This window comes from Lithobates pipiens, unplaced genomic scaffold (assembly GCF_037356315.1).
Source record: "Lithobates pipiens isolate NorthernLeopardFrog02 unplaced genomic scaffold, aLitPip1_a1.2 Scaffold_23, whole genome shotgun sequence".
Classification (NCBI taxonomy): Eukaryota; Metazoa; Chordata; class Amphibia; order Anura; family Ranidae; genus Lithobates; species Lithobates pipiens.
In genome coordinates, this window is record NW_027507785.1 from 272,097,480 (window position 1) to 272,115,443 (window position 17,964).

The window sequence follows — 17,964 nt, forward strand, 5'->3', positions numbered from 1 at the left end:
TTTAAAAGCTGAAAGTGCAGGCCATAGCTCATCTTACAAGTGTGGGCATAGTAGGTTAATTGTAATTTGTATATCCACTTGATTCAAAATCCTCAATTCAGAATTACTATCTTCCCTTGCCATGGGAAGTTGATGTAGGATGATGGGCTGTTGATGCTGATAGTGTCTGATAAAATTAGTTAAAGTGTTACACTGTTTAATTTACATTACCACTTGTATTACATACCTATTACATAGGTATTACATACCTGTATATGGATGATGGTACTGTAATTATTAATTAAAAATGGATCTAATTACCTTTTTTTCTATATAGCTGTCACGTGACCCAGATCTTTCTATAGGGAGACAGTGGCAGGAGGCGCTTCTAGTCCTCTGCTTCTGGTCAAATGTTAAGAAAACAAAAACAACCTTTGGAATACAGAGTAAAATAAATAATTTATATCACTAAACTGTTTTAAGCTATCATATAAATATGTATTTGAAATATATAAATCAAGTGTATATAAATGTAACACTTCAATATCTAAATATACACTATATATTGAAGCGTAACATTTTTTTGCTGCTTGACATTTCCAAAGTGTAACAACAGTTGACCTGTGGAGATCATAAATATTTTTTTTTCCTGTGATAGTAGACAACACTATGATAGAAGCTAACAACATTTAGAGAAGCTATAACATTGTTACACAATGAGCCTTTTTTAGGAATCATTTATAAGAAGTGTCAATAGCTGAGTGTATGTGCTGGCAAGTAATAGCTCTATGTAGTCATTTTTCAGAGCTCGCGTACATGAACATTTGCTTGCTTCTGAATTGCTTACCTTCCTCAAATTAGTCAATGTGAATGAAAAAGCATCCAGAAGCAACTCAGGGAAGCTTAGAGACAACTTGAAGCAACTCAGGAGCAATTCAAAATAATTCAGAAGCAGATAGAATCAATATATAGGCTAATCAAAAGAGTACCAGTAACAAGTCAAAAGCAAGTCAAACAAAAGTCAACACAACACAAACCCATACTTCATGTGAATTGCTGTTGCATCTGAAGCCCATATAGATAAGCCCTTAAACTGCTGAAGAAATACATTACAACTTAGTTAATTGATAACTGTGGGCTATGCTAGTTCCCATCTAACTACAGGAGAAATATTCTTAATGTCTCCCTGATACACATTCTCATAAGCAGACTGATTCAATAAAAGAGGAAAAAAGAAAATTAGAGAAAATTAAGTTGTTGCCCAATGGCCATAACAGTGATGCGGGATATGTGTTTATTTTTTCCATGAAATGAAAGATGAAAACGGATTGGTTGATATTGGCAACAATGCTGCCTTTGTTCTCATTTTGTTCTATGGTATTAAGAAATAGCCCCACTGATACTTGGAAATTGACTGCCTTTTATTTCATCATGAATCACGCACTTGTTTTAGTTATTTCTCCAGGACTTCAGGGGACAGATTATCTTGTCACAGATCACTGTTCTGCTACCCCAACCTTACTATGGCCTTTCATAAAACAAGCAAAGGATGTCTTTCTTAGTCTGCTGTAGTCTCTGATACATAAAATGTGGAAACTGGCTGTGTGATGCACAGCCATTTGTGATGCACTAATTATTTAAAGGGTTGCATAGTCCACATATGACATTCAGGTGCCACTAGCTATTTTGATATAAGTTTATAGATTTGCACTTCAAACTGTTTTTATTATCTCTAGTTGGTCCAAGAACTTTCCATCATGTCATGTCCTGCTTCAGGTGATGTTTTCATAAAATTTCTATTTCACTGGACTAAATACTTATTCAAGTTGATGAAAAGTGGGCAGTCTTTCACCCACAAGTGTTACAGCTTTGGTCCAAAGTGTCAGATGCACCTTGGATGCTGGCACTTAGTGCTTCCCACCCTCCTATTAGTCAGTGATTCTTAATCACATTTCTGGGACAACAAGGAGTCATGAGTTTTAGATAACGTCCATCTTTGCATATTGGAGGTTTTATGTTTAGGTTTGCTTTAAAAGAGAAGTATGGTTTTCTTTTTTTTCCCTCCATCATACTTATCTAGGTGGATGCAACATTGATCCGATGCTGCATCTGTCCCCGGTGACTCTACATTGAGAAACGAGTGATTGAACACCACTGATCACTTGGTTTTTATAGCTCTGTGAGCAGAGAGCTGTAGACTGTCAGTCACAGCTCTCTGTATTCTCCCTTCTCGCTCTTTGGAGCGATGAGCTGTGGAGGGGACGGAGCGGGCCGTCTCCGGCTCTCAATGGCTCGCTGAGAGGCTGAGATGGGTGCCAGTCCAGGTACCTGGTGGATCCAGACTTCCATTGTTTGGATGATGTGGTGCCTGGACTGATATCCGTGACGTAAGCTCTCTGTTGAAAACGGGTCACAGGAGTGCAAAACGAATTGTACTCCTGTGATCCATAGGAAAAGCCCAGCCAAACAAGCTTTGGCTGGAATTCTCATTTAATAAATCTAGCATAGGGAAGACAAACCATTGTTCATACTAAGGCATTTAAAATATGGCAGGAGTTTAAAGTTCTGGGAATGGACAAAACCACACTAACACAGTGAAATAAATTGGATTTAAAGGAGGACTATTTCCTTCAAAAGCTAAAATTCCCATTTTAGTTGCATCATCTGTAGGAGATCTGCAGTGTATCTGAAAGACACAACTTTAGACCAACAGTAAAATGGCAGAAAACATCAGCTGTGTGGTGGACCCCTTTATATTATTTGATGGACCCCTTCATATTTGTATACAGAGGGTCATAAAATACACCTTAATAAGGGGCTCTATTATGCAAAGGCCGGAGGCTTAATAAGGGGTGGTAACTCTGGAAGGGTTTTCTGTAAATAACTGCAAAAGCAGGTTTTTAGGCATTTGTTAAATTGCATTATTTCTCTACATTAAGCCGTACCATTAAATTATATAAAATGGCATGTTAGTTTGTTTACTGTTAAAATGTATGATTTTTCCTAATATTCCTTTTTTACAATTTGCTATGAATAATCTAGCAACAAAACAAAAATTTTATATTATAAAAAAATACACAAAAGGATAGCTAGAGTTTCCTTTAAATGCACCCAATAAATCTCTGCTACTAAAGGTGCTATATGTCAAGATCATGTTGTTTTATCTATCATGTATACATGTCGTACATTTCGTTTTTTGTTATATTTGTTTTATACATATAGGAAACTGAGATGATTTATTCCCAAAGGTATCTATGCATGCTTAAGTTGATGTAATACCTTGTGAAATATTCTGTGTGCACAGTTTTTGGAATACAAAGACTTTGACAGCCCACGTCACTGTAATATTCAAACAATGACAACTTACTGTAAGATGAATATGAATTTTCTGCTCAAACTCCTGCTTAAAATTTCAGATATAGAGTATTACGCTTGACAACCTGCTATGGATCGGAGAACCTGTCGGCAAAGACCCATGCCGTGTGACAGAATTTAAAAGGCTCTCTTTCCTAGAAAAATATGGTAATGGGGGCTAGTAGGGAGAAGCTTAGACTTTTTTTTTTAAACCTGTGTAATTGTTAGATATGGTTTTTATATTTCACATTCTAATAGGGCAGCTGATAAGAGGGTGGTAGAAACCTATACATATGGATATTAAAGAGGAACTGCAGGCAAACACAGAATTTGGAGTTAAAGTAAACCTGTAATATCTTAGTAAATTGTCAGAATACACAGAAATTGCGAACCAACTTTGCGGATCCAGCAGAGCCCACATGATCTGCCAAATTATGCAAATAGTGGCCTCATTTTCTTTAGCTAACCTTCCCAAACATACTATTGGTCGACAGCTGTGATGAATGGCCTCACTGACCAATAGATAAACACAAAAGAAGCAAGCTTGAGTTCCTACTCCTGCCTTTGCATAATAGAGCATCTTGGGTTTCTGGGTTCCAAAGGCATTGCAAGGTACAAGAAACAACTTTTTTGCACTTTTAGATGCCTTCTCTCCCTGCATGCTGATGGTTTGTTAGATTTAATTCGGCATTAGGTTTATGATAAGTCAAATAGTTCATCCCTTATGTCTGCACTTTTAGATGCATTGTGTAGTAGAAAATCTATGTATACACACCTGATGTTGGTCTTCACAACCTACTTGCCACAAAAACTTCTGGGTGAGTTCAGTATACCATTACCTATCACAGACTGTGTGATCAGAGCCAAAAGTGGACACACCTCATTTCTACCATAGTAATCACCAGGACTTTTAAGAACTGAGTTTTAAACTTTCAAATAGAAACTTCTGAAGCTCATATTTAAAACACAAAAATAACACAAACTTATAGTATGTAATTTTACTGGTGATTTTTTGTCCTGACTGAAGTTCTCCTTTTTTTCTGCTGTAGGCAGATCTATGTCTGATCAATTATTCTGCCAGTAAAGAAACACTTTGTGATGCTTTTTACAGTTCTACATTGTTTAAACTGTTTACTAACTGTTAGTATATTATATCATTTATATAATCTTGATTGTTTTATGTATACTCTATAAAAGTGTACGATATTCCCTGTATATTTGCTAAATTGTAAATAAATAATCGGAATACTTCATGCTCTCATGGATATTTAAAATGATGAAGTATCCGAATCTCTGGTGGATTTTCATGTTCAGAAGCAATAAACGGTATCTCTGTTTACGAGTGTTTGCTGGAAATTTAAGACATTCGGGCTCTGGTGTCAGGTAATGAAACAAAGGAGATTTCTTAATGAAGGTTCGGTGACAGAATAGTCAATTGGGGGTTCTTGCGTACTATGTCACGTACTAAAAAGATTACAACAGCCATTAAATCATACTTAGGCTCCCTTTATCACTCCCAGTACCATGGCACACTCCCCTCTGTGGAACAACTATTTTTTACCAGGACTTCCATGTTTTCTCAAACTGGCTCGCCATAAGTAAGAGTATCTGTTGTTTTAGAAGTGTAATTGTCTTTTGTGAAGCATAGGCTCTGTGCACAGCAGGCATAGCAAAGTGCTCATGGTTGCAAATCTGGCCATGCGAGCCTTCAGGTAGTTAGCTTGCAGATCAGATCCTCTAGTCATCTTTTTTTTTTCAACTCAACATGCATGTTTGCTATTTCTTGACCATCAGATGAGCTCTCTACAGCCTGTGAACTACAGCAAAGGCTTGACACTCCACTGTCATGGCATGGAGATTTTCAGCTCACTGGATCTTTCTATGTAATTACATTGTCCTAAGGTTTGGTTTTGTACCTCTTATAGTGTGAGATGTTCAGTAAGTGCCAGTGGCGTAACTAGAACCTTCAGGGCCCCGATGCAAGAAACCATGAAGGGCCCCCCTGACAGGCCCCTTTCCTCCGAGCTCGGTGGCGGAACAACAGGGCCCGGTTGCAAGTGGGTGGCTGCGTGTAAAGGAACCAATTTCTCCATTTCCTGCCGCTTCTCCACCTCTCCCTCCCACAGGCGTTCAGCGGCTGCAGGAGGAAAAAGGAGAGATGGGTTCCTCTATGTCGGTGTTTTTCAATCTTTTTCCAGTCAGAGCACCCTTTAAGTACATCCCTAGGTGAATGGGGCTGCACTGCAACCATCCTGAAACTGTGCATTACATGCAGTTGCAGCATAGTGATGATGCATTTAAAGGGGTTGTAAACCCTTGTGTTTTTTCACCTTAATGCATCCTATGCATTAAGGTGAAAAAACACCTGGCAGTCACCGGAACCACAGCGCCCCCCTTTTTACTTACATGTGCCCTGGAACTTCACCAGGTGCAGATGCGTTCTTCCTTTGCTCTGGGTTCTCGGCTCCTGATTGGATAGATTGATAGCAGCTCAGACATTGGCTCCCGCTGCTGTTAATCAAATCCAATGACGTGGGTGTCGGGGGCGCCTGCAAGGTAATCCCCCCAGGAGAGCGCTTCTCCTAGGGGTTATCTGATAAGAGGAGGAGCCACGAGAGCCGCTGAGGGACCCCAGAAGACGAAGTTCAGGGCCACTCTGTGCAAAACTAGCTGCACAGTGAAGGTAAGTATAACATGATTGTTATTAAAAAAAAAAGCAAACCTTTACAACCACATTAAGGGGTTAAAACAGGTGGTCAGGAGGCAACATATTGCCTCTTTACCGGCTGTCAAATGCCTCTGAAAAGCGATCAAAACAGCATTTTTTTTGCTGGTACTTTGAACAAGCAAGAAAAAAAAGTGTTCTGATTGTACACATATGGGGTAGGGCTGGGGAAAAAATAGATTTTAATCTTGAATGAGATCGGGAGGTCAAATCGATTCAAATTCTTAGCAAATCATTTTTTTTAGATCTTTCTTTTTCACCAGGTTTGGTGCTGACACTGCACCGGTCCTGAGGAGCTGCGGGCAGGAGTTTTTAGGTGAAGCCACGGCTTCGGCCTTGTCTGTGAGGCCGGACCCGCAGACTAGGACGAAGCCGCAGCCTCGCCTAAAAACTCCTGCCCGCAGCTCCTCGGGACTGGCGCGGTGTCCATCAAAAAAATAATCAATTCGAATTGTGAATCGAAATTTTTTTTTTAAATGACAGATTTATTTTTATTTTTTTTAAAAATCGCCGAGCTGTAATATGGGGAGGGGGGGCAGGATTAATATTGCATACATAAAATGTGTATACATACATATAAACAGCGGCGGCTGGTGCTTCAAATTTTTGTGGGGCGCAAAAAAAATTTGAAAAAAAATCATCAAATGCAGCCACTGTGCCGTCAAACATTCCCACTGAACCCAAACACTGCTACTGTGCCCCACAAACCATGCCACTGTGCCATTAAACACTGTCATTGTGCCATCAAACGCTGCCACTGTGCCATCAATTGCAGTCACTGTGCCCATTTAACGCTGCCACTGTGCCCTCAAATGCTACAACTGTGCCATCAAATGCTGTCGCTGTGCCATCAAACGCTGCCACTGTGCCCATTTAACGCTGCCACTGTGCCCTCAAATGCTGCCACTGTGCCATCAAACGCTGTCACTGTGCCATCAAAAGCTGCCACTGTGCCCATTTAACGCTGCCACTGTGCCCTCAAATGCTACAAGTTCTACAATTGTGCCATCAATTGCAGCCACCGTGCCATCAAACACAGCCACTGTGCCAAACACTGCCACTGTGCCATCAATTGCAGCCATTGTGCCATTAAACGCTGCCAGTGTGCCCTTGAATGCTCCCAGTGCGCCCCCCACCTGCTCGCCATCTACACACATACACATACACATACACATACATACACATACATGCACATACATACACACATGCTCACACATACACACACGCATGCACATACATGCACATACAAATGCTCACACATACACACACACATGCACATACACATACATACACATACACACACACACACACACACACACACACACACACACACACACAAAGTCTTTTTCAAAAACAGCAGTGCTTTCTCTATCTTACCTCTTCCTACTGCACTGTAGGGGGAGACAAAGAGCACACACTGCTTTCACTTTAGTTATAAGCAGTGTGATGATTCCGAGCTCCCCGCACAGTGCCGATTACACTTCGGCTGAAGATCGGGAAGCTCGGTCTCAGCCGCCCTCCTTGAGATATACGGGGGGCCCTCAAGGGCCCCCTGCAGCATGGGGCCCGCTCGCCTTGGCGATCTCAGCGACCCCTATAATTCCGCCACTGGTAAGTGCACTAAAACAATAACATAAGCTATTAGCTAGGCCAGCGATTCAGAAAGCCAATGGATCGCTCTATTATCCCTCTTTCAAATATTGCATTCCTCAGTCCTAGGAAACCTAAGGCCACCCATAGATGGTTCAAATCTTGGCCGGTTTAGCAGGAACCAGCTGAGATTCGAACTGTGTGTGGGTAGGCTGAATGCATCAAGTTGAACGATCAACCAATCAACTTGGGTACAACCAGCCTGCTGGATTCTCCTGCAATTATAGCAGCTGCTAGCAATAATCACTGTCTTCTCCCAGAGGGGGTAGCAAAAAGAGGGTGGGGGTGGAGAAGATAATTGCTCAGCAGGAGGAATTCTGCTGTCAACACTATCTGTGTTGATGGGTGAATCATGAAAATGTATTTCCTGCAAACCCTTCCTCTGGCTTGATTGGCTGATGGATTGTGTTTTACAGTTCTACAATGTACCTTGTCAGAAAACACAGCTTTTTGTAGGACAATTAACAGTTAATTATGTGACAGTTATATGTATGTGTAGGACAATTAACAGTTACACTTCCATAAAGAGTAGGCACATGCTATTTCAGTGAATGCTCGCCAAAGAGGAAACTCATTTTTACTCATTCAAATTAGCTTGAACAAAAAATTTACTTTTGTCTTCATTTAAAGTGTTTTTCGAAGGGGAACTCAGTGTAGTTTAGTTTTTCATTAGTGTTTGATAACTCAGGTAGGCCTGCCAGTGCTGGAAGATCAGCGGCAGGAAGATGTGGGGCATGCATCATTACAGGTAAGTGATATTAGAAAAGCTGTCCAAAAATAAATAAATACTAAACTGCAGCTTTAACCACTTGCTGACCGCCCTTCTGCTACAGGGTGGCAGCTGTGCGCCAGATTACGTAGACATTCCTGATCAAGCATTGCCACCTGTAAGGGGTGCATGTGCCACTGTAATGCTGTTTTTGCTGTGAATATTCACAGCAGAAGTTGACCCGCAGATGCCGGGCACACAGACACCTGACGATCATTGATAAACAACACAGAAGGGGGATCTGCCTATATAAACAAGGCAGATCACTATTCTGACAGGTGGAAAGGGATGAATTTTGTGTTCCTCCAAACCAGGGACTAGAATCAATTTCTTCCCCTAGAAAAAACAGCACATATAGTAAACACAAACACTGGCTAGGCACACATTTAGCACTGTGATTGCTCTAGATGTTTAACCCTTTCCGAGCCAGTGTCGTTAGTTCAATGATAGTGCATATTTTTGCATTGATCATTGTATTAGTGTTACTGGTTCCCACAAACTGTCAGTTAGTGTCAGAATGGCCACTGCAATACCGCAGTCCTGCTATAAGTCACTGATCACTGCCATTACTAATATATATATATATATATATATATATATATATATATGTATATATATATATATATATATATATATATATATATATATGTATATATATATATATATATATATATATATATATATATATATATATATATATATATATATATATATATATATATATACAGTGGCGTGAAAAAGTGTTTGCCCCCTTCCTCATTTCCTGTTCCTTTGCATGTTTGTCACACTTAAGTGTTTCGGAACATCAAACCAATTTAAACAATAGTCAAGGACAACACAAGTAAACGCAAAATGCAATTTGTAAATGAAGGTGTTTATTATTAAAGGTGAAAAAAAAATCCAAACCATCATGGCCCTGTGTGAAAAAGTGATTGCCCCCTAAACCTAATAACTGGTTGGGCCACCCTTAGCAGCAACAACTGCAACCAAGCGTTTGCGATAACGTGCAATGAGCCTTTTACAGCGTCCTGGAGGAATTTTGGCCCACTCATCTTTGCAGAATTGTCCTAATTCAGTTACATTAGAGGATTTTCGAGCATGAACAGCCTTTTTAAGGTCATACCACAACATCTCAATAGGATTCAGGTCAGGACTTTGGCTAGGCCACTCCAAAGTCTTCATTTTGTTTTTCTTCAGCCATTCGGTGGTGGACTTGCTGGTGTATTTAGGATCATTGTCCTGCTGCAGAACCCAAGTTCGTTTCAGCTTGAGTACACGAACAGATGGTCGGACATTCTCCTTTAGGATCTCTTGGTAGACAGCAGAATTCATAGTTCCTTTTATCACGGCAAGTCTTCCAGGTCCTGAAGCAGCAAAACAGCCCCAGACCATCACACTACCACCACCATATTTTACTGTTGGTATAATGTTCTTTTTATGAAATGCAGTGTTCCTCCGCCAGATATACTTGGACACACACCTTCCAAAGAGTTCCACTTTTGTCTCATCGGTCCACAGAATGTTGTCCCAAAAGTCTTGGGGATCATCAAGATGTGTTGTGGAGAAATTGAGACGAGCTTTGATGTTCTTTTTGCTCAGCAGTGGTTTTCTCCTTGGAACTCTGCCATGCAGGCCATTTTTGCCCAGTCTTTTCCTGATGGTGGAGGCATGAACGCTGACCTTAACTGAGGCAAGTGAGGCCTGCAGTTCCTTGGACGTTGTTGTGGGGTCTTTTGTGACCTCTTGGATGAGTCGTCGCTGCGCTCTTGGGGTAATTTTGGGCGGCCGGCCACTCCTGGGAAGGTTCACCACTGTTCCATGTCTTCGCCATTTGTGGATAATGGCTCTCACTGTGGTTCGCTGGATTCCCAAAGCTTTGGAAATGGCTTTATAACCCTTTCCAGACTGATAGATCTCAATTACTTTCTTTCTCAATTGTTCCTGAATTTCTTTGGGTCTCGGCATGATGTGTAGCTTTTAAGGATCTTCTGGTGGACCTTACGGTGTCAAGCAGCTCCTATTTAAGTGATGCCTTGATTGTGAACAGGTGTGGCAATAATCAGGCCTGGGTGTGGCTAGAGAAATTGAACTCAGGTGTGGACAACCACAGTTATAGTATGTTTTAACAAGGGGGGCAATCACTTTTTCACACAGGGCCATGATGGTTTGGATTTTTTTTCCCCTTTAATAATAAACACCTTCATTTACAAATTGCATTTTGTGTTTACTTGTGTTGTCCTTGACTATTGTTTAAATTGGTTTGATGTTCCGAAACACTTAAGTGTGACAAACATGCAAAGGAACAGGAAATGAGGAAGGGGGCAAACACTTTTTCACACCACTGTATATATATATATATATATATATATATTTATATTTATTTATTTATTTATGTCAATTTTGGCAGCAAATTTTGATTTAGCTTTAGTCTTAGTCTAAGGACTAAAATGGCATTTGAGTTTTAGTCACATTTTAGTCTTCTGCAATTGTTTTAGTTTTAGTCGTATTTGGTCAACTAAAATCTCCAGTACATTTTAGTGGACTAAAACTAATTTTAGTAGTCTAAAACCTAATAGGTGTAATTAAATTGTAATGCATTAGTTAACATTTCTCTACGATTTCCAAACTCATTATATACTGCTGGAGTGAAAAATCGAATATGTTATTTATTATGGCATTGAGGTATGAACATGCACTACAGACAAATGTTAATTTTGAAGTCAAATTTCAACTTAGTTTTAGTCTTAGTCTTTTGACTAAAATGGCATTTTAGTTTTATTCGTATTTTAGTCATCTCAGTTGTTTTCGTTTTAGTCGTATTTTAGTCTACTAAAATAATATTCATTTCATCGACTAAAATGTTTTAGTCATTTTAGTCAACAAATTTAACACTGATTTTATATATGTATATATAAATTCCATAAACATATCCCGTAGTTTGTAGACACTATAATATTTGTGTAAACCAACCGAAATACTGTATGCTTATTGGTATTTTGTTTTTATACCAAAAAGGTGTAGCAGAACACATATTGGCCTAAATTTATAAAGAAATTTGATTTGTAAATTTTTTTAATGGGATATGTTTTATAGCAGAAAGTAAAAAAATATTGGGTTTTTTTCAAAATTGGCAGTCTTTTTTTGTTTGTAGTGCAACTTTTTTTTGTATTTGTTATGAAATTGAGTCGCAAACCGAATGTCCTTTGATTAATTCATTTTATGGATATGGGTATCAAGATTGATTCATGTGGTGTAGGCTTGTTCGATGAGTGACAATACATTTTTGTTTGAAGTTTATACTTTGTGTCTGAAGTTTGACTACATGGTATAATTATGTCTTAGCCCTTGTACACAAGGTCGGAGATTCCGTCGGAATGTGTCCGATCGGACCGTTTTGTCGGATATTCCGACTGTGTGTGGTCTGCATCGGACTGTTTCCGTCGGAGTATACAACGGACCAACTTTTCCAATTTGCCGGTAAAATTTTCCGACAAAATGCTTCGATCGGACATACGCCGATCATGTGTAGAGAATTCCGATCGGACAAAGTGCCACGCATGCTCAGATCAAATTCCTACACCAAAGCTATTGGCTACTAGCCTGAACGTAGTCCCGTCGTAACTAAATAACGTAATCACGTCGGATTTTCCGACAACTTTGTCCGACCGTGTGTATGCAACAGTTTCGGACAAAATCCGTTGGACAAAATCCGTTGGACAAAATCCGACGGATTTGGTTGTCAGAATCTCCGACCGTGTGTACAAGGGCTAAGACAGCAGAATTGTTTTTTTGGGATGTTTTTTAACCAACAAGGGTCATGGCAACTATTGAAATGCAGATAGGAATTCTCAGCAGTAGGTTTGCAATAATTTTTCGCATGAATGTGGCCAGTATCATGGAATATATCAAGGTCTAAGAATGATAGATGTGTTTTATCATTCATGGATGTAAAGGATAGACCCATGTTGTTATTATTACAATGGCAAACAAATGATTCAATAACATTGTTATTACTGTCCCAGATAATAATGACTTCATCAATATAACGACCATAAAATATGATCTCGGCCATGAAAGGGTTATTTGACCATATGTATCGTGTTTCCTAGAGACCCATAGTTAGGTTGGCATATGAGGGTGCAACATTGGTGCCCATGGCAGTGTCATGGGTTTGAAGGTAATAGTGGTCTTCAAACATGAAATAATTATGAGTCAAGCAAAAGAATGGGGCATCCATAATTAATTTAACTTGGTTTGGATGGATAGATGGGTCTTCCGAAAGTGTTGTATGGTCTGCATGCTGACATTATGGGGGATGGATGTGTATAATGATTGGACATTCAATGAGATCCAGGTTAGTTAGGCTCCCACGGGTATGGTCCCAGTGCAAAATTTTTTTTTTTCAAATTTGCAAGTGAAAAATAAAGACTAAAGCAAAGTCCCAGTGCAAAAAATCAATCCATATATAAAGAATACAAACATCCATCCATGTGTAATGTCTGTGGTGAATTATAAAAAATTGTGAAGAATCTTCAAATAAATGTGCATACAGCGGCACACGCAATCCCCAGACGACGTCCAATTGCGATGAAATGCGTAGGGTGGAGCCTACGGCGGTTAAGCCATCACGTTTTTCTCAGGATTTTGATGGGCATTAGGAAATGGAAGTGAACGGAGGCTTGAGGAGATGCTGCGGACCTCACAAATGAGACACATGGTTGTACTGCCTTTAATATGTCATATATCTCGTAAGTGTAAGCCACTTATTTCATTAAACTGCATTTTTAAACGTAATGCACTATGGAAGCACTTAATTTCCCTGTACTGGGTGAAGCTGCTTTTTAGCAGTCATGGATAGCTGGAAAGCAGGCTACTTACTCACATGGGTGTGGAGCTGGATGCACATTTATTTGAAGATTCTTCACAATTTTTTTTCATTTGCCACCGACATTACACATGGATATGGATGGTTGTTTTCCTTTCATATGGATTGATTTTTGCAAGGGGGCCTTGCCTTAGTTTTCTTTTTTACATTTTTTTCACTTGCAAATTTAGAAAAAAATGTGTTTTATTGTTTGTTTAGCATTGCACTCACCTTTTATGCATATTTACTTGAAGGTTTTTTTATGAGACTTTTTAGTGCTGGCAACTGATTATATTTCACTATATTTAATTTATAGTTTACATTTCATATTCTTGATTCTCTAGCGCAGCGTTGGCCTACCTTGGGTTCCTTGAACAAAACTTCCATAATAGTTCAAACAGGTGTATTCCGTCTTTGATATGGGATTGTAAATTGGAAACAAAACGTTGTAGAAAAAGGTCTACATACTGGGAAAAACCACTAGTAATACTGTTCATAGAGGTTACTATGGGTCTGCCGGGGGAGGGAGGGGGGGGGGGGGTTGGTAGTGCTTTTATGAACTTTGGGAAAATGATAGAAATACAGAGTTTGATGATCTTTGTTGACCAAAAATGAAGCTTCATTTCTGGTAATTACATTATGTTTGGTAGCTTGGTTAACTAAAATTGTAGCATCAATTGTGAAACTTGGTAGGGGGTCCTTTTGCAATTTCTTGTAGGTTTGTGACTCTTTAAGTAGTCTACTGCCCTCTTTGATGTAGTCTACCCAGTTTTGCAGCACAACGCTACCTACTGCTGATTTAAAACTAACATTCTCATTGGTTTTCAATAAATTGAGGGCTCATCTTTCTGGGTATGGGCCTTTGGATTATGTGGGATAAAAAATTAGACGTGGGACGAAAATTGGTGTGTTTAACTGCAGGAAAACAATTTAGATGTTGGGTTTATAAAAGGGTTAAGGAGTGGTCCATTAGAACCATCCCTACTGACAAGTGCATGTTTTAGAGAGTTGGTGGAAAAATGGCAGAAGAGTGGGAGAGATTGAAGATGTGGATTAGAGAGTGTAGACTAGAGCCAGAGGGTGAACTTAGCATTTGCAAGGGAACAGGATCCAGTGGGCAGGTGGTAAAATGGACGTTAGCAAGTAGTTTAGCAACCTCATCTATAGTGGTGTGGTTGAAAGAGGGAAGTAATGATTGTACCTGTGGGCATGAAGTGTAAAGCGTGAAGGATATCTGAACAGTAGAGATCTCCATGCCAGGAGTCCTCAGTAGGTAAGGAGAGACTTTCTCAGTTAAGCACCCCTTCTCCTGCTTGCATGCATGAGCTATAGGCAGGTGGATTCCAGGAAATAAATGCTACAATCATCTGCCTTACTTAAGATGGCTATGGGGTGTTTTTCAAAGTGATTTCTAAACAAAATAACATGGATGGATTTGGGGGGGGGGATGTTTGCTTTAAATATTAAAAATGAATTAAATACTATTTTGATTTGTGGTGCTCAAATGAAATGTATTTCCACTTTAACAGCTATCATGACTACCTGTTCATCTGAACACTTTTATCTCTGAATGGTAATTGGTCTTTATGTAACAAGCTTTGTTCTTCTATGCATTTTATGTGGGCAGTCTGTTGGGATGTGTTAAAACGTGAAGTAAATTATTTGGAGCTAAAGTTGTGTGTCTGCCTTTTAGGTCATGGAAAAAAGCTGGTTTTGATGTTCTTTCTTCTACATGGATCAACATTTAGTATATACATAAACTGATGACCATTTGACTTCCTACAGTTTTTTTTTCCTTACATTTACATGTATGGCATTATGGCCAAACACATGAATATTATATTGGAAAGCTCAGAGGCAGCAGAACCCCTAAAATAACCTGCATAAGAGAAGTGTTGGACATGAATTTACAAAACATTAGCTCAGATGAATAATTCCTTGTTATCACTGGAATATTCCCCATTGCACATGCTTCACAATGATAACTTTATGTTTCATCAAAGAGAATTGTTAATTTGCAAAAAAAAAAAAAAAAGGAAAAGCATTTGAATATAATACCTGGATAGAAGTTATATAGTACAGAGAAGAGCAAGCCGTTATAGGATAAGTTCACCTTTGTTCACCTTTTTTTTTTTTTTTATCGGATTGTTTTATTTTTTACATACATGAAACAATACAAAGAAATTATTCAAACAACATCCCAAAAAACAGATACTAAATAAAGAAACCCCTCCCCCTCAAAAAAAAAACACACTACCCCACCCAGTACCTTGGAGCATTAAAAAGTATAAAAAGAGAAAAAGAAAAACTACTTCTTGCTAAAATGAAATGGGCTAGATGTGACCACAGAGTACAGATCTTGCTGAAAACGTACAGTATATATATATATATATATATATATATATATATATATTTATATTTACATATATATTTATATTTACATATAAGTACATATAGTCACATGCAGCCCAACACTTTTATAGCAATACTTAAAGTGCAGATTGGTCTATACCAATACCGGGGACATTAACTCAAGCCACTGTGACCAGATAGCATAAAATTTCCTCATGGAGTGCCTTAAAAAGTATGTATATTTTTTAAATGAAATGATCCTATTAAGATCGAAGATCCAGTCAGATAGGGTAGGAGGATGGGGAGACGTTCACTTAAGGGAAATCTGCATGTGGGCCACAAAAAGAGCATGCCTGATAGTTTTGATGATGGGAGAGGTATAAGTATCATGGTAGCCCAATAGGCACGTATGTGGTTCGACTGGGATATTGACATCTAGTAGCCCATTAAGAGTACCAACCACCTCCGCCCAGTATCTTTGGAGTTTGGGACACTGCCACAAAAGATGTATCAGCGTACCTCTAGCAAAGCCTGGTTAAGCTCTCAAGCTGACAGTATACAAGAATTGAGGAGTTCTATATAGTCTATGAAGGATAAAGATCTGAGTCAGTCTATATGATGGAGAGAGAGAAACAAGAGACAGAGACCGGAGGATGCTATCCCAGACCTCTTCAGGAATAAGGCCGATATCTTGTTCCCACCCAGCCCTGGAGCGAATGGGAGAGTTCACTTCTAATATTAACTGCTGTTGATATATTGGGCATAAATCCTGCATGATCCGAGTAAATAATATGTTTATTAATCTTATTTAGTCTATGAGCACGTACTTTAGCAAGAATTGTATATAATAAAAAAATAGATTTTAGATAATAAAGAAATCTTAGGATTCAGGATATAATGGGTTTTTATCCTTTTTAGGTATAACTACTATAACTGACTGACCCATAGAGTCTGGTAGCTGACCCATATAAAAGGCCTCATTTAGTGTATTAAGAAGTACTGGAAGCAACTCCTCATTATATTTTATATAGAGTTCAATGGAGAGATCATCAGTCCCTGGAGCTTTGGAGTTAGGAAAGCTAGATACATTTTCTAGTTCTTGTGGGGAAAATGGGGCATTGAGGATTTCCCGATCTTCCATTGGGAGAACCGAGAGATTGACAGTAGCCAGAAAAGCAGACATCTTAGCTGAGGTATAGTCGGTCCTAGAAGTATATAAATCCTCATAATAAGACTGAAAAATGGATACAATCGCGCAAGTTTGATTAATAATCTCCCTCTCTTCATTCGTTGAGGCCGAAACCCTGCGTTCCAACAGTTTGTTCAGCCTTCCTTAAGATGATAGCTATGCCTGTTGGCCATCCAAAGAAGTGTATTCGATATACAATATTCACCCACAGGGGTTTCAGCCTTTGCAAGTTCCAACTAACACTCTCCAGGAAGAAGTTTTAATGGCACAAATTTTTTGAATTAACAATCCCCGAACAAAGGCCTTAAGAGTATCCCATACCACTAATAGGGACGCAGAACCCAGACTGAGGGACTAAAAATCCTCAATGTGGGTAGGGATAGCATCTTCTATGGGAAATATCTTGAGCCAAAAGGGGTTCAGCCACCAGGGTATATTAGATGCCAGATGCCCTGATTTTAGGGTAACTAACAGAGGAGAATTATCTGAAATTCCACAAGGTTCTATATTAACATCAACTAAACATGGAACAAGGTCTACAGCACTCAAAACCAAATCGATTCTTGATAAGGAATTGTGTGTTTTAGAATAACATGTATCTGCACATTCTTCAGGATGCAACCGTCTCCACATATCATATAGTCCTGATTCCTTACATAGTCTTCCAAGGGGAGAAAGACACTCAGAGGTCATTGACCTTAGAGCTTGGCATCTATCCTGCTTCAGGTCAATTACATTGTTAAAATCTCCAAGCACCAAAATTGGCACTTGAGGTGAAGCCTCTTCGAAGAAAATGAGCTGACGGAGCACTCCGGGATTGTATGGGGGAGGTATATATATATCGGCCAATATTAACTCAAGATCATCCATCTTGCATTGCAAAAATACATATATATCGCTTTCGTCCACCATGGCCCTACTGCAGTAGAATAGCCTACCTGAATAAACTAAAACAGAGACCCCTCTTGAATTAGATGTAACATGTGTCTCCTGTAGACAGAGGAAGGCGGGATGAAAAAAGTCAATATAGTCCAATACGGATTGTCTTTTTAAGGCATTGTTCAATCCCCTGACATTCCATG